General features: G+C 34.1%; 1 protein-coding gene and 1 long non-coding RNA gene across 2 annotated transcripts in view; both read left to right on the top strand.

Moving 5' to 3' along the window:
• The window catches only part of LOC123659615 (lysophosphatidylcholine acyltransferase), a 64,192-nt gene that overhangs the window by 31,676 nt on the left and 13,219 nt on the right, over positions 1 to 19,297 (top strand). The window lies entirely within an intron of this gene.
• LOC123659617 lies at positions 11,646 to 12,695 on the top strand. Its single transcript, XR_006744043.1, has 2 exons — positions 11,646 to 11,879; positions 11,914 to 12,695. It is a non-coding gene; the product is annotated as an uncharacterized LOC123659617 (long non-coding RNA).

The raw sequence follows: 19,297 nt of genomic DNA on the forward strand, positions 1-19,297 counted from the left end.
AATAAAACCTAAGTAGACGAAAAGACTTAACAAAAGCGCTTGTCGCTACTACGATTTTTGAAGGTTATTCTTGATTTATCTGGGATGCCATCATCAGATCCTTGTTTCCTTACAATGGTTCCACCCTTGGAATATTTCCTTTCAAACAAATAAAGGCCGATGGTAAAAAGTTTTTGATTCATTATTCTTTCACCATCTAATTAAACAAGGCCAATTCAACGTCCCGCTGGCAGTCTATTTGTATCGTCATCTGTCAAATAGCGTTAGCGTAGCGTCAACAGGTGAAACAGGCGCTCAGACTAATAAACAGCATAATGACATATCGATAAATTAACGCCACGTGCCACAATCTATACAAATAAATGGAGAGCCGGCTTTTTGTTCGTTTATACTGCGAAAACTACTGAACCGATCGGAATAATACTTATAGCATAAGATGCAACGTGTTTTGGAGAAAGTTTAAGCATATAATATGTTGGTGATTACTTGTCGGGTAAAAAGTAATATATATGGCAAAACAACGCTTGCCGGGTCAGCTAGTATACGATATTTAATTAATTAAAATGAAAACTGCAATTCAGTCAAAATAGGGATGTGTCATTTTGAACAAAAATTTTTCGATATCTTTGGTACCGTTGTATTTATTTTACGATACATTCACAAAAGCAATGTAAACACGATATTTATAAAGCGTAATTACGTCAGTTACATACAAAGCGATGTAGCGGCTAACCGCTAGTTATGAGGAAATAACATTTACTGAGAAGCGAGGCTTTCATAAGACGATTGAGGAACCACGCTGATAAGCGGAGTTCATTGATCTTATAAGTCATTTGCACTTTTTAATAAAATGTAAGCACGTGAGATCTTCGATCGAAATTTGTTAATTTTTTAACCGACTTCCAAAAAAGGAGGAGGTTCTCAATTCGACTGTATTTTTTTTTTTAATGTATGTTACATCAGAACTTTTGACCGTGTGGACCGATTTCAACAATTTTTTTTTTAATCGAAAGGTGGCGTGTGTCAATTGGTCCCATTTAAATTTATTTGAGATCTAACAACTACTTTTCGAGTTATATCTAATAATGCGTTTTTACTTGACGCTTTTTTCGTTGATCTACGTTGTATTATACCGCATAACTTTCTACTGGATGTACCGATTTTGATAATTCTTTTTTTGTTGGAAAGGGAATATCCCTAGTTTGATACCGTGATAAGGAAACCAGGATCTGATGATGTGATCCCAGAGAAATCGAAGGAAACTCTCGAAAATCCGTAATAACTTTTTACTGGGTGTACCGATTTTGATAATTTTTAATTTAATCGAAAGCTGATGTTTATCATGTGGTCACATATAAATTTTATCGAGATCTGATAACTACTTTTTGAGTAATCTTTGATAACGCGTAGTTGCTTGACTATTTTTTCGTCGATCTACGTTGTATTACTTGTCGATGTAATTGAAGTCGGTTTTTTTTTTCGTTTGCGAGCAAACACAATTATACTCGTAGTAGTAAATATGATATCGGAAGACCTAAATACATTTTAAATAGTTATAAATAAAATATAAAATGAAAACTAAACAACATTGTTTTGAGTATTATCAATTATTTTTAACGTTATAGCGTCAAAAATTCGAATTTAAAATTCATAGGCATATCATAAACTTTTATCTTTACCTTACCACTAATCTGACAGTTTTGTCAATCCATATCCGTTACCAGAACACTTGAAATTTTCTGACCTGAGCCGTAGCCTTTTCTCTACATAACTTTTTTTTTAAAATATAACTCGGTCGGTAAACAAGCGTACGTCTCACCTGATGGTAAGCGACTACCGTAGCTTGTAGACGTCTGCAACACCAGACACCAACAGGAACACAACTGTAAGGTCGAGGTACTACCACAGTCGGGCTGCTCCATATTTTGAGCAAGAAGTTTTCTGCTGTACCTTACCTCAGTTTTTTTATCTATACATATGTGAATGTTGTATTTCCCAGTCATATTTCACACTAATTATTTACACATATATATAATAGATAAACACACGAATTAATAATACTTTACTATGCAATCATTAATCACCTTTAAAAATAATTAATTGAGTTAACTGTCAGATAATGAATTAACGATGTGGTGAGACTAATTTAATCAATACATGTCATTGGTGGATATTTAAATGTAAAACGTTTACTTTTAATTTAATTAATCTTTCGGAAATCCGTTACATTTACACTACTAATTGAGGTAAGGCACAGTAAGAAAGATCCGGTTCGAAATCTGGAGCAGATCAATTGGGATAGTATCACGACGTTACAGATGATCACAGTTGAAGAATACAGCTTTCAAGTAGCAAGCAGTATTGTGTTCCTATGGTGAGTAGGGAAACCAGAGCTCCGGAGAGGTCAGACAGACTCAACAGTAATACAATCATCCACACCCCGAAACACATTTGTAAACCACTCAGAAGGAGCATAAATAACCCTTCAATGATAATAATAACTATTTATTTATATTCAAACATTTTCTCTAATTTTAATTTCATTTTGTTGATTGGATAGTATCGTCAATGAAATTGAAACCATGTGAAGCACATAAGTTCTGTAGTTTAACTTTTACTTGAGTGATTATCTAAATGATAACAAGTTAAGTTTACCTAAATATAACACGAGCACATATTCCAGCTCTTTCTCTGTAAAGGCGGTAAAACTGTGGAATGCCCTTCCTTCTAAAATCCGTCAATCCCCTACTATATCTGTCTTCAAAAATCGAGTTAAGAACTTTTACAAAACTATGACTTGATTTCTTACACGCAACATTCGCCATTATTTTCCCAAAACGACTTATAGTTGTACCCAATTAAGTATTATTTTTTTTTGTTTTAATTATTATTATTTATTTATTTATTATATTATACATTTAATTATTTTTTATCTATTTATACCTTTTAATGCCGTGAGTATTGCGCATGTGTGGATATATGTATAATATATGGATTGTATATATTATTTAATTATATATTATATTATATTCTTAAGCTGCACAAGCCCTTAAATTCAATAAGCTCCTTTCTGGTGGGTTGTCTGGAAGAGATCACTATCTAGTGATAAGACCGCCCGTTGCATGCGACGTAATTATTATTTTTTCTTTCCCTTTAAGCTTTATACTTATGTAATTGTTATATGTTACTGTGTGCAATAAAGTTATTTATTATTATTATTATCTCACGGTGGTTGAATATTAACGCGGGAAAAAACTTTATTGAGATCACATGAAGTCCTTTTACTCTAAAAGTCCATAAGTATAGCTCAGTCAGTCGGTCAGTTTTCTGTCTCGTTTCGGTTCGTTTAGTCGGTAGATTCGACAATGATTATTGTGTATCGAATATTAATAAATAAAGTTCGAAAGATTTCCTTACCTACATGTTCTAGTGTAGGGCGATTTGTCATGGACGTCGATGACTGCGATTTTGATTCTTGCTTCCAGCAGATACTAGTTAGTATACTTGTCTATCTAGTATGTTTGTCCTTGAGGTTCTCCCCACTAAGTTTCGAAGGTTACGTAAAATGACCAAATTATTACCATAAACACTTGATTACAATAATCACTATCTATAGAGAATTTATTTTTCAAAATCAGTCAAGTAGCTGTTCCTGTTAGTTTGTTGCCTTTCACCTGTTTATGGAAGATAACCTTTACTCAGCTGTGGGACTTTTGAACACTGTTTCTGTTTTTGTTAACCTTTAATTTAGGCGGCATGTATGTGCAATCAAAGCTTTTACTGGCTTTGAACTTTAAATAAAAAACAATTTATTTTTATATCATTGACAATAATATTGTAAAGATATTTTAAATACATTTGCATATGTCGTAAGCGCATACTTCAGAAACGCAATACTTTTTGCACATTTCCATAACCGATGTTTTGTAGTGTAATGCACCGTAAAGTGGTTCTTATATTGCGTTTAACCAGGTACGGACTAGTCTTAAAAGCAATACGAAATTTGTTTTTGTCCCCGCGCCAAAAGGGCCCTGCGTGCCATAGGGTCTCCCATTCTCTTGAAGTAAACACAAAGGTTTTATATCTAATTCAAGACAAATTGTGGTCGGAGTGTAAGACAATTTTAGTCCTTACCTTACACATGTAAAAGTCATAAGAAATACGTATATTATACTTAAACATAGCGTAAATCGACGGTACGGTAAGGTGTCATAGGATTCTAGAAGACCAAAATAATGAAAATGTAAAATAATCGTTAATGACATTTAATATTAAAATTTAATGTAAATATTTTAATTGGCAAGTTATTCGAAAATAATTTTTTACCGAATTCAATAAAGAGAAGTTTCTCAATTCGATTCGAGTGTATTTTTTATTTGTTACCTTTTAATTTTTACCTTGTAATTATTGAGTCATCTCTAACAATACGTGTATATATTTGACTAATTGTGGTGTACCTACGTCGTATTACTTGTCGATGTAATTATCTATACACCTAGTTTGGTACGAGTATTAAGTGGTCGTATGGCCTAAATATTACGTTACCTCGGAGGTCGCTAAGGCTCCGGGGTGATGCATGGTTGAATCCGGCCCTACCTTCACTTCCCGCGCGTATGAGTGGTACTACACGCGGCTGTGTTAGTATACTTTCTCCATAGATTTTTTATGTCTGAGCGAAAGTTGAAGAGGCGATTTAATTGACGTGTTACGCAAGCGTTCGACATGATTGCAAGTGCAAGTTGCATTTTATGTTCGAAACTAGACTTATAATGAAACATGCTTTACAGCAAGTATCACGTCGCTAAGTAAAGTATCCGAAACATCGGGCATCTAAAAAACTTAATAAACCGCAATAAAAACCGAAAAAGTAGTTTCATTATAATGAGTGGAATTTGCGTAAACATTAGAAAATAATACGAAACTAGACTTATTATTATCTAAACATTTTTTGAACATCATATCAAAAATTGACCGCTCCAGCGGGATTCGAACCCGCGTCTCCGACTGACCGTGTCGGCGCTCTAGCCAATTAAGCTATGGAACGATGTACCCGCCAGAGCGAAATTCTTGATATGATGATTTTTATTTTCGGTTTAAGCGAACCAGACACGGTCAGTCGGAGACGGAGAGAGGGGGTGGCTGTATTCTTTACTACCTTAACCACACAGAAAATATCTTTGAGACTATTGTGTTTAAACTAAACAAACAAGCTTCTCACTGTTAGTATCGTATTTACCTTGATGTTATGTGTTGCAATATAATTTTACATTAGTTTAATATGGTGGCCATATTTTGATTGCATTTATATGCATATCATGTTTATAATCATATTTTTTGTTGTAATAAATTACTGTTTTTATCAGTCGTTGTGTTTTGTGCTAAGATGGAAATAGGTTGTTTATTATTTTTTTTCGCAGATTATAGCTGAAAAACTATAGTAAGCGCTTGACCCTAAAAATTAAAAAGACATACACACATTACATTACATTACATAATGTAACCAATAAGTTATAAGAATCGCTTTTTACAATTTTTGACCTTTCAATAGCAACTCCTTTAGTTTGTAATACCTTAAAAAAAAACACAGGTCAATGATCGGTCACCAATCTAGCCTTCTGGTAGCCTTGTAATCAGCATAATTAATACATTATGTAATGTGCTCGATGCAAATTGTTATAAATGATTATATTTGTTTTAAATTAATTATGTTAAAGATAAAGAGACAGTGTTCTTTAGAAATGTCTTATCCTGGGATATTGGAGAGCAAATACTCTTTTGCCTTATTTTATAATATAGTAAAAGTACAATTTTGTAATAATAGATGGCGCTGAATTCAATAAGTAACGAGCTATTTGTATGATTGGGGTTGTTCATTTTCTGAATTGCAGTGTCCAGTTACCGAACCACTAACATGGTAGGCAGGTATGGCAGTATTTGTAGTATAGTAAATATATCATATTTGCTGACGTGAAACAAATTATCTAATGCCTCAGACAATACCAAATGTAGTTTGTTCAAGGGTTGTGTATTATTGTCATACGAATTATTAAAGTCAAAGGTAATGTTTTGAAGTTATATCTGTAGTAAACAATTATAGTTTTTTGTTTCATTATTCCATTACATTGATTCAAATCACGATTCTAATTCAACTTTTCTATTTTTTATTGTTGTAGCGATGTATGTTACTGGAGAGATTGCTAAGATGCTATGTTTGTATATCTTTGTTAATAAAAATAAAGAATCAGAACTTAACGCTAAGTGCAAAACTAGATAACAGTTGAACTAACTCTTAAAGGGTTCAAATAGACTGAAAAGTAAAGAAAACTGTGCAGAAAAATAAAAAAAATAGACCAAAATGTAATGAATAATTCAACTTGTCGCGTTTGACACTATCAAAGATAGGCTGCCGGATTAGCTAATAATTAAGTAAATATCTTAAAATGTTGACAGTCATTTTTCATCTAAGGCATTTAAGCTGTTTTTATATTTCCATGTGTGATAATAATAGATAAAGAAATAATAACAGTAAAAAAAAATAACTTTACAATGTATTCTATTTACGCATATCGAGTCATGATGTACTAAATTAAAAGTATTTAATAATAATAATAATAATAATAATAATAAAGCCATTTATTCCAAATCTCACTTCCAAAATTTTACAATATTTGTTAGTATGCTGTTGCTTTAGTTTAAGAAAGGTTATACTTATAATAAATGTTAGTATTATTTTTATGAGATAAGGACCCCTGTTTGGGTAAAGGCCTCCTCCATCCTTTTCCATAACTCCCTGTCCTTGCCTGACTTTATCCAATCGTTACCTGCGACGTGTGTTATGTCATCAGCCCACCGTCTTAATTGTCGGCCAACATTCCTCTTTCCCATTGGTCCTTTCCATCGCGTGGATTCAATGGTCCATCTTCTGTCGGAATATCATGAGATGTGTCCGGCCCATCTTCACTTAAGCAAGAGTGCGTGCCTGAGAGCATCGGTGAGTTTAGTTTTTTGACGAATGTTTTCGATCTTAATTTTATGTATTCTTCGAATTTTTAACATGCTCCTTTCCATTGCTGTTTGACTGCATTTGATTTTTTGTTTTATTTTATTTGTAAATATCCAGGTTTGGCAACCATACAACAAGCAGGGTAATAGGCATGTATCAAATATTGTCCTTTTCATGTGCAAGCTGTAGTTTCCTTTTAGGATTTCTCTGAGTGCCCAGAATTTCTTCCAAGTTGCGTTGATTCTTCTTGTTACTTCTTCTTCGTTGCTTGACGCTTTGAATGAGATTTTCTTCCCCAAGTAGATGTATTCGCTGACATATTCTATATTGTTATCCTTTATCACTATCGGGCGTTCGCGACTGTTTGTTAATATCTTAGTTTTATTTACATTCATTTCTAGGCCGATTTTGGAGCTTTCGCAATCCAGTGATCTCATCATTTCCTCTAGGTCTTTTGCAGTCTGAGCAATTATAACAATATCGTCAGCGAACCTTAGATGGTTCAAGTAGTGTCCTTTTATGTAGACTCCCTTGTTTTTCCAGTCTAGTTTTTTAAAAATATTTTCAAGTACTGCTATAAACAGCTTCGGGGAAAGAGGATCTCCCTGTCTAACTCCTCTTTCTATGTTTATTTCGTCTCCTCTAGTTTCCAATTTAACTCTACTCGTACTTTTTGTATATATATATTTCAAGATATTGATGTATTTATAGTTAATATTTGATTGTTGTAGTGCGTTCCAGATTGCACAGTGGCTGATGCTGTCAAAAGCTTTGCTGTAGTCAATGAAGGCCACATACAGAGGTCTATTGTATTCTCTGTATTTTTCTATGACCTGTTCTAATGTATGTATGTGGTCGATTGTACTATAGCCTGATCTGAATCCTGCTTGTTCTTTTGGCTGCTGTTTATCAATGGCGTCGGATATTCTCTTTAAAATTATGGATGAAAATAATTTGTATATACTTGCCAGAAGGCTTATAGGTCTATAATTCCCTATATCCAAGGCGCTTCCTTTCTTAAAGAGTAGAACGATGTCTGATGTACACCATTGTTTTGGTACTTTTTCTTCGTCTAGTATCATGTTGAACAATTTCGTAAAATGGCGTGTTAGAATTGGTGCTCCTATTTTAAGACCCTCATTGCACAATCCATCTGGTCCAGGACTCTTATCAGCCTTCAACTTTTTTATATGTTCATAAACTTCAGATTCATCAATTTGTCTGATGCAGTCTGTCGTGTTTATGTGGGTTGTTTGCGCTTTCATTTCAGTGTTGTTTTGTTTTCTGTATAAGCTTTTGTAGAAGTTTGTTGCATGGTTTATTACATCTTTTCTAGATTTTGTTTCTATTGATTTATGCTCAAGTTTTTGAATCCATGATTTATGTGTAGTTAGTTCTCTGTAGGCTTTTTTGGCACTTCTAAAATTCTTGATGTTTGTTGAAATAATCTCATATCTGTGGTTGATGTAGTCTTTACGGATTGACCTATTAGTCTCTTTGTATATTCTGCTAAGTTCTTTTTTCATATCTTTAGTTTTATTCTTTGTGTGTAGTAGCTCCGTGCGCCTTTTTATAAGTTGGATTGTGTTTTTGGAGAAAATATTGTGTTGATGATGATGCGTACTGTTTTTGTATTTTAGGCTCTCTGTTATGCCTCTTTCCAGGATATTGTAATATGTTTGGGTGTCAATACAGTCTGTTTCTATATTTTCTGTATGTGTTCGTAGATTTTCGATGTAGTTATTGATTTCTGTTTCCGTCTTGGGGATATTGGATGGTGTTGTGTAGGTTTTTCTACTTTTTACTGGACGACCCAAAAGTAATGTTGCTCTCACCAATCTGTGATCGGATGAGAATTTAAATTTACTTATTACCTCGATATTAGTTATAAGCTTATGCTGATCTATCATTATAAAATCTATTTCATTATAAGTTTTTTGGTCGGGTGATATCCATGTCCATCTGCGGCTATCCTTTTTTTTGAAGAATGAGTTCATTATTGACAATTTGTGTTGATAAGCATAGCTTAAGAGACGTTCACCTCTTTCATTACACACTCCGTAACCATGTTTTCCCATCACAGGATAATAGTTTGTTTTTGGACACCCTATTTTTGCATTGAAATCACCCATGACTATGACCTTTCCTTCCGTCTTTGTGTGAGCATATTCAATGTCTTTGTAAAATTCTTCAATTTCTTCGTCTGTTGATTTCTCCGTCGGTGAATATGCTTGGATTATTGATAAGGAGAAACATTCAAATTTTACTTGTAAAAGTGCCACTCTTTCAGAGATTCCTATAAAGTTGGTGATGTTGTTTTTATATTTTCTCTTGATTAGAAATCCCACCCCATGTAGTCCTTTAGTTTCACCAATGTAGCAAAAGATATGGTCACTGTACTCTTCGATCTTACACCCCATTTTTCGGATTTCTGCGAGACCCAGAATGTCCCAATTAGTATTTTTTAGAGCATTGGTTAATTCGAGGAATCGTTCTGTTGATGCAAGTGTTCTTACATTATAGGTGCAAATTTTAAGGGTTTGTTTTACACCTTGTTCTATTTCTGTATATTGTGGAGGGTTACAGTCTAGTTCCCCACGAGGACAAGTCGGGTTGGGGAATGTTTTGTTTATGTTATCTTTAAGTTCTTGCTTATTTAAAGTTCTATTCCGGTGGCTGATGGCAATGTCCTATTCATTCTGATCAGTTGGCAAGTTGGCAGAAGGGAGAGAGTTACTTCTATTCCTCATTAAGTCGAAAGCATTTAGACGATGTGTCTTAGTTGACAATTGTTGTTTACGAGGGTGCTCTTTTACTTTAGGCGAGGTTGATGGTTCTCTTTTGCGTTTTTCGTTTCCTGGTTTCCCCTTTTTGATAACTAGCTTGTCATAGTTTATAAACGCATAATTGCCTTTCCTCCTTTCTTCTTCCAGTTTTGGCTGCAGTTTCTTTCTTATGTCGAGAACTTCTTTTGGGTAATCTTCTGACACATACACATTTTTCAATTTCTTTTTATTTGCCACTATCTCGTTTTTCTTCCAGAGGTTAACGAATGTCAAGAGGATTGGCCTTTCCTTTCCATTTTCTGTGTTGTTTTTGCCGATTCTGTAGATCGTGTTTACATCCCTATCTTCGAAAGTAATATTTATATCTTCTTTGAATTTCTTTTTTATGATTTCGATGAGGTCGACAGTCGATTTTTCGGTTTCTTTTATTCCATATAAAACTAAGTTGTTGAGTCTTTTATGCTTTTCTAGATTGTATATCTTTTCCTTCAATTTCTCATTTTCTGCCCTTAGTTCTTGCATTTCTAGTCTAAAAGGATCTAATTTTTCATCAATTCGTGTCATAATATCATCGGTTTGTTTTGACATTTCTATTTTAATTTGATCAAAAAGTGATTGAAGGTTATCCATTTTTGCTATTGGCTCTTGCGTGAAGTGGAATGCAAATTAATGAAACTGTTAGGTTGGTAGCGTTGAATTGACGTTGTAGGTTTAATTAAAAATGGGGAGATTTAAATTTTCTGCTGGCAACTTTGATACTAGAGTTCTATAATTGAAGTTTGTCTATGAATATTTAAATGTGATATCTACCCTCTATTTTCGTCTTCGTCGATTTATGTTTCTTCGAAATTGTTGTAAAAGTATTTATAATCTGCAATAATTAATTACTTTATGTTATAAGATAGAAAAATCAAAATCATAACTTTATTTAGTTTATCTTCAACACCACTCTCGAATCATCATTTCTTCAAATGAGTTTGACAGATCATCATCAAAAGATGTGGTTTTACGATACTGCAAGCCCATTTATTGGGCAAAGTAGTAAACAATAGAATACAGGAGTGCAATGACACAAAAGTTTTTTTTGTGTTTAATTGACGGTAGTTTCATAACAAGCGACAGAACACGTGATATCGACACAACATCGGACTACGTCTGCCATATAACTGTTTCACAAATCGATGCTGCATTTATACAAGATTACAAGTACGCACACAGTGACGCGTGTCAAGACGGTTTCTAGAAAAACTTTCAAAAATATACGTGTATTCAATAAGTCTCGTACAAGTTTATTGACTTGTATATTTGAATTGAATTGATTTCCTCATTACATGACTACTATGGGCAGAACACATGAGTTCACGCCGTTTTTGGTGCAAACTTGTGGAGGCCTATGTCCAGCAGTGGACTGTGATAGGCTGAAGTGGTGGTGGTGGATTTCCTCATTATCGTGTAACTCATTTAACGTAGTGATGTTAAGATTAATGAATCAGTCATATCAACAAAAATTTAGAAATTAGTAGTTTTGCTTCATTTATTTAGCTTAGGTACTAAAAATGTTACCCGTTGTATTAATTTTGTCCGTATTCCATTGTAGGTCTTTGAAACCTCTGATATGTTTCATTGGAAAGATGTCGTATCTCGCTGGCGGGATGGCGATATCGGTGCGAGGTCGGCAAGCCAGTCGGAAGGAAGCTCCCATACTAGTAGTGGCTCCACACTCCTCTTTCCTGGACAGCTGCATCGTGTATGCGACCAAGATGTCCTCGGTTATTGTTAGGAAGGAGAGCATGGACAACTATGTTGGAAGTAGGTGAATTGGTTTTTCTTCTGGTGGTGGGTAGTGGTGGTGGCTGGCAGGTATCGGTGGTGGTATTTGTGTTCAGATGTAATAAGTATTGATGGTGGTTTTGTGGAAATTGTGTGTTGTGTAATTGTTTGAGGATCGAGGTATGATTAAATTTAGAATGAATTCGTATATTGCCGTAATTTAATAAGATTTTGTGTAGTTTTGGAGGATAAAATGATAAATAGTAAAGTGAATGTACTAGAAGAGTTCTCAGCCTTACTTTTTTGTGTATCATTGGTTGGTTCTTTAGATCAAAGTAACATTGGAAAGTTCAGGTTACGTTTTAGTTTAAGCCCATAGTGGATTCGGTATTGGATTCACGACGGTGGTCAGTAGCGTCATAATTAAACCCTCTTTCAATTGTCGTATCTATTGTCGTATTATTAAAGTTTGCCAAAAAGAATCTAGTAATAAGATGACATAAACCATATGTTTTACTATTGGCATATTGGTATTCTTTCTAGGATAGCTGTCTGTAATGCAAAGGTATTAGTAACATAAAATTCTTTTGTAAGATTAACTTTGTATTTCTTGCCGACTCTACTCAGAATCAACATTCTAGATAGCTTGATAGCTGTGACTTCACACTAACAATGAAATATTACAAAATGTAAATTGATGATTAAGGAGTTCACCTTAAAACTTTCATGAATAAGACTTTGTTAACAATATTTAAGTCAATACTCTTATTATTTCAATTCGAAGATTCGTTTATATTAGCTTAAAAGATAAAAGTGATTTATATGACTTCAAAATTAACTGTAAAAGTGTTGTAAAGAATGAATAAATCTTAAAATATTTCTTTTCAACAGATTTAAAAAAGCAAAATCTAAATTCGACTGATGTTTATTCGAAAGCTGATGCTTGTTATAATTATGGTCCCATTTGAATTTGAGCGAGATTTTTTTGAGTAGTTTTTGAGTTGATCCTGATAATGATTATTTAGTTAACTATTTTTCCGACCGCCTGCGTCGATTTTGTTTTCATTTTATTAATTATTATCAATGTCAATTAAAATTCACTTCTCGATAATAAATACAATTACTATTTATTGAAATTACATTTTAATTCATCCATTCGATTTGAGGTAATCTTTCTTATATCTATTATACATGAAGCAAAAACTTTGTACCCCTTTTTACGAAAATTGCGTGGACAGAGGCGTATGAAATTTTGCACACTTATAGTTTTTATAGAGAACTAGATGACCTGGCGAACTTCGTATCACCTTATTTTTTCCTGAAATATAATAATAACATAATATATCAAAATAAAATATAGCCTATCTTTTAAGTTGGATCGAACTGCACATGGTGTGCGAATTTTATTATAATCGGTTAAGTGGTTTAGGAGTCCATTGAGGACAAACATTGTGACACGAGATTTATATATATTAAGATGAGTGCAGAATGCTCATATTTTTTAAAAATGCATAAAATACATTAAAACAACAAAAAATAAACATTACACACACTACCAAGTGCTTGACACACACACGCATACCTATATACTCTTTTGTTTATTGTTAGTCTTTGGTCAAATTGAGAATAGATTATAGATAAATATTGTTTGTCTTTACTGAATGTTAAACATAAGAATAAAAAAATTAATTTATTACAGAACCTTAATAATGTACAAACTTATAATTTAAATTAATTATAACCGAATATCGACAACTGGGCGGCCACTAGTATACATAAAAAGTCTTAGAATAAAACCTCGTGGATTCTGTAGGGAGCACAGATTGAAACTGCAGCGTGCGAGCGAGTGCGCTTTTGTTATCGATTTGTGCTACAAGACTCAACTACACACCGCTTGTTATATGAAATTGAAATGTTTTGAATTGCAATCTCGTTAACGAACTCACGTGTGTTTGCAGATTGACAGTTTCATTTTAGAAGTAGCAAGGCACCAAATTGTTTTGATGTCAACTGTGATGTGGGTTTTTATTCCTTGACACTTTTGATAAAAATCGATTTCGAGGTAAGGCGGAACAGGGAATTCAGTATTCAGCCAGTAACATCTCACTATTGGGCATAGGCATCTTTCTCCATGTAGGAGCAGGATCGGATAGGAATACACCTTGCTGCTCCACTGCGATTTTCTATTTAATCGTTAGGAATCTGGCGAAATGTTAGCGATTCGGCATTTGTCTTATTCAAGATACTTCTTCCTTTTGAATAAAATGTTTTTGTGTATTGTAACGACGTTTAACTGAGGTAGGGCACATCAGAAATTTCCTGTTCAAAATCTGGAGCAGCCCGATTGGGGTAGTACCTCGATCTTACAGAAGATCACAGCTAAATAATACTGTTTTCAAGCAGTATTGTGTTCCTGTTGGTGAGTAAGGTGACCAGAGCTTCTGGGGGGGGGGGATTGGGGATTGAGTCTGCAACGCGCTTGCGATGCCTCTGGTGTTGCTGGCGTCTATAGGCTACGGTAATCTCTTACCATCAGGTGAGCCGTACGCTTGTTTGCCGACCTAGTGACATAAAAAAGAGACGACGTATTGGCGCAACGGTCACGGTACTGGTAGGTCTCTGCATATGACAAACATATGTATTGGCCATACAGATGTTCGCCGTGGTCCGTGTGTTTGTGCAGTCCTTGTGGGTCTCCTCACTGTTCCTGGAGAGCACGTTCAGCCATCGGGTTAGATTGGTATCATGTAGACTTAATAGCGATTGTTACTCTTAGTAGGGAATATAGCCGCCAACCCGCATTGGAGCAGCGTGGAATTTAGCTTCGATTCTTCTCCTACATGGGGAAAGAGGCCTATGCCCAGTAGTGGGATATTATAGGCTGAAGCGTGTATTGTAATGTTTACGAAAGGTTTGTTGCCATTCAAATTTCGAACATCATTGTCATGTCCTTAATTGGAACAAAATGGTCTTTGTAGTCCACTATGTATTACTGGGCATTCATATAGTTACAGTACCTTCACGTACACCATCACACATTTCATTATGTGAAAACTCGAAACAGTTACATTTTTTCTTCTATTAGTACACGTACAAATGTAATCTTGTTTGACTCTTTGAACGACCGTCACGTTTTCTAAGTCTGAATAGAATCTATTAGTTGCGCCTGTCTCCGTTCATAGTATGATTGAATATATAATGCTGTTAAATAAAAGAAAAACACCATTAATTTTAGTATACCGTGTCCCGCAGTTTGACACGTGGTCATATTCGATGATGATAATGATTCTGAAAAGATACAAAATGTAATATTTATATATAATTTTTTTTTCAATAAAAATACTAAAATTGTATCAATATGATCTGATTTGTCAATGTGGTTGTGCAATTTTTTTTTATGGTATACAATATTTCTGTATGACAGTCATAAAGTCCATTATTGCTTTCGTCTCAATCAGCTTGCTTTTTTAATTCGTTTTAGAGATTTAAGATAAAATCTTTTTTTTAAATTATAGATAAACTAACCAAAGGCTAATTTATAACTAGATTGCGTTGGGTTCTTGATACTCGTATTTTGATTGTCATCAATTCTTTCGACCAATGATACGAGTAATAACAATAATACTGAATTTCGGGCTAAAAAATAAATAGTGACCTCGAACAAAGGATTGACTTAAATCAATTTTGCAATTTATGCGCGGTCAATATAGGTTTGGATTATCGATCATAAAGACTCCGAAAAATCCCAGTTACTTCTGTCCTATTTCAGATTTTTAATATTGAAATATAATCACAAAATGTATTTTACAAATAACGAATCTTATTCATAATATTTGTATACAGAAATTGATCACGCGAGTCTCTTAATTACCTCTAACATTTGTTTTTCATTTATTCACATTTTGAATACGTCTTTTGTTCAATTGACGTTTGAATCAGACACGAGACAGATATGGGGCGATGAGTATTAATGGAACATGTAAGAGAATACGCGTGCTTTATTCTCGATGTAATTAACTCTTTACCATACGAAAATATGAAGGAGATTTTATGAAATCAATCTGTAAACATTTTTTTAAATGTGTGCTGCATAAATTTTTGTACACTTTTTCGAAAGTGATAACTTCATTTAATGTACGTGCTAATTATAATCTTTTCCTGTTTACGTATATAGATTGTTCTCTTTGATTTATATTTATTATTTATTTGTAGCTGATTATAACTGCCTCTTAACCGTTATTTTTCCCATGTGTTTTACGTTCATTGAATACAGGAATGACTAAAACTAAACTAAAACTTACAAAACGTAACCCCTTTCTATCTTCACTAACTTATATCATCCTATCAACTTCCGTTCGTCTCGCTCGATCCACACTTTTCGTAGCGCATTTGCTAGCTTACTCCCCAAGTCAAGCGTACATAAAGAAGTTTTACTGCAAAAATATTGCGTTGTACATTCACTACTATTATGTATATGTATACATACTACACATATAAGGACCACCATATAATTGTGGTAGAGCACAGCACGAAATATCCTGCTCAAAATCTAGAACAGCCAGACTGGAAAAGTACCTCGACCTTACAGAAGATCACAGATAAATAATACTATAATACTTTCAAGTAGTGTTGTGTGACCAGAGCTCCTGGGGGGAATTGGGAATAGGGTCGGCAACGCGTTTGCGATATTTGTGTTATTGCAGGCGTCTATAAGCTACAGTAATCGTTTACACCATCAGGTGAGTCGTGCGCTTGTTTGCTGACCTAGTCGTATAAAAAAATACAGGATGATTCGGTTCAGTTTCGGTTCATCATTTTAGTACACATACCATGTTAACATATTTAATATTATCAATAATTTAATATTAATTTAATTAATTTAATTTTAAACATACTTGTTTAGTTAAAGAATTACAATTCAAATTTAATTACGTACATTGAGCTTATTACTCGTTATAAAAAGTTTTAGAAAGAGTTTTATAAAAAAAATCCGCCAGCGCAACAGCCACAAACCCGTACTGTGACCGTTGCGCCAACGCGTCGTCTTAGAACGATCACCGTGATATTTAAAAACTATTTCAATCTCTTTCTCGAAAGACGTTTCGCAGTAAGGCCCGATTCACATTATAGTGCTGATCTCAGAGTGCCTAGTGCGAGTTTCAGTGTTTACAAAAACGTGTTTTGTGTGAAGATTGTTTTGTATGGGAATTTAAACAGTGCAGCCTAGGCGATAAAGAATAGAATACGATACAATAGATACAGCCATCTAGCGGCAAACGCGAGAACTAGGTTGTAATGCTTATTCCTTCATTCCTTATTCCGAATTTCCCATACAAAATGCAGTTAAAATTTACGCCCGTTATTGCGAGTCGGATTAAACAAAAGTCGCACTAGGCACTCAGTTCGTTCTCCCTCCGATCTCGATTCGGTAAACAAGAAACGATAGACGAATCGTTGCTGAAGTGTGATTTGATCGGAACTTGTTATTGATAGTGTGAATAACATTTATTGTTTCTCGTTTAACAGTATTTTACCGGATACTATAATGTGGATCGGGCCTAAAATGTCGTCACTCTTAGACAGTTCAGCCTTACAGCATAAATTCTATTAAGTGGACTAAATAATAATTAATTCAAATAATATAACTCTAAAATCAAAAGATGCTTTTGCCATTTGTATTAGTACAGTGACTGATGGTATAGCTGTTATTACACCTACATATATCTTAGTTTTACAGCTGAAAGCGCTGTAAAATGTTACTAAGCGCCAACGTCAATAAGCGACAGCGTCACTGAGCGTTAGCGTCAGTTGTTTTAAACGATTTTACCCCAATTTTTTTTTGTACCATGGGCATGCCCGACTTTTTCTCTGACAACGGATCTCGATTAAGGTAGCTAAAAGGAGTAGGGGGGAACGAAACGCTAAGTTGACGATTCTCAAAAATATGTTACTAATTGGGTTCTCATTTTTGTTAAATCTCAAGATCTTTATCTAAATGTTTCGAAAAAAATTGTCCTACAAAATGTAGACATGTGATATGTAACAATAACGAGGTCATGAAAAATTATTACTATATTATATATTTATACAGTTTAATAGCTACACTGTCCTACAAATTACGTGGTACGTTGTCCCGGTCCTACGAACCTCCAAAAAGAAACAGGTGAGAAATGTGTACTTGAATTGTACTATATGACGTTAAATAAGTTAATGACATTGAATTGAAATAACTCCGACACTCAGGCGCGTTAGAGACCACGTGCTAATATATTTAGATTCGCACGTGCGCCTCTCGTTCTGTAAACTTGGCTGACTTCGATCGTAAAGGTTATTGTCATCGAAATGGAAATATATATGCACTAATGCATTTAGTACTTAAAGTAGTAATTGATAAGAAGAAAAAAGTGTAATCTAAAACTTGAGTTTTGAGTATATAAAAGAAAGAAAGAAAGAAAAGACATTTATTTGAGACATTTGAAGCCTGTACACTTTAAACTTTGGTTTTAATTTATTCTTTAAGGTGCTACAGCCCCTAGTTTTCTGAAAAAAAAAATAAGTTTGTCAATCAGACATTAATTTTATTAATCGTTAGGAAGACATTGTCGTTTTATGGTTTCCTTTTTTGTATTTATTTTTTAATGTTTTTTTTTTATACAGACCTTATTCTGACAATAACAGAAAAAAAGATTTATTTAAATTGGTGCAGTTGTTCGAAAGTTGTAATATATAATAAATATATAATAATAAATATATGATAATAAATATAAAGATAGATGTTCTTTATACGTTTGCCATAAATCATCATCATCATCATCATCATTACAGCCTATACAGTCCACTGCTGGACATAGGCCTCCACAAGTTTACGCCAAAAATAACGTGAACTCATGTGTTTTGCCCATAGTCACCACGCTGGGCAGGCGGGTTGGTGACCGCAGTACTGGCTTTGTCGCACCGAAGACGCTGCTGCCCGTCTTCGGCCTGTGTATTTCAAAGCCAGTAGTGGGATGGTTATCCCGCCATCGGTCGACTTCTTAAGTTCCAAGGTGGTAGTGGAACCTTGTTATCCCTTAGTCGCCTCTCACGACACCCACGGGAAGAGAGGGGGTGGCTAAATTCTTTAGTGCCGTAGCCACACAGCATAAATTGCCATAAATACTAAAGATAAAATTAAAAAAATAAATAAATAAAAAAAGAATTGGGTTCGCAATTCGACTCTATTTTTTAAATGGATGTAAGTTACTTCATAACTTTTTACGATGTGTACCGAGATTGATGATTCTATTTTTATTCGTAAATTGGTGCTTTTCATGTGGCAGACGTATTAGACGTATAGACCTATTTTCCCGTGGGACACATTACTGACAATTACTACCTCGAAAATTCCCAAATAGGTAGTTAAATACAATTTGAAAGCACCACATTATATGTTAGGAAGAATCCTGCATTATTAACGTATGTTAAAGGTTAACAATATCGATAAAGCAGCCGTTTAGTTCCATTATATACTAGAAAATACTTAAACCTAATGATTACAAATTTATTTGACGAAAGAAAAAGTAGTATCAATCGACAGACAAGAAAATTGTGATATTACTTTTGTTATAAAAGAAAGCGATACACAAGGGTCAGACGGCAATGACGTTGGTAAAAAATTGTTATTACGTGGAGAGTAATATAATGATTATATCCAATGGGATTCATTGTTCTGAAACTTAATTTAGTGGTTAGAAAACTA

The sequence above is a fragment of the Melitaea cinxia genome, chromosome 14 (assembly GCF_905220565.1).
Source record: "Melitaea cinxia chromosome 14, ilMelCinx1.1, whole genome shotgun sequence".
Taxonomy (NCBI): Eukaryota; Metazoa; Arthropoda; class Insecta; order Lepidoptera; family Nymphalidae; genus Melitaea; species Melitaea cinxia.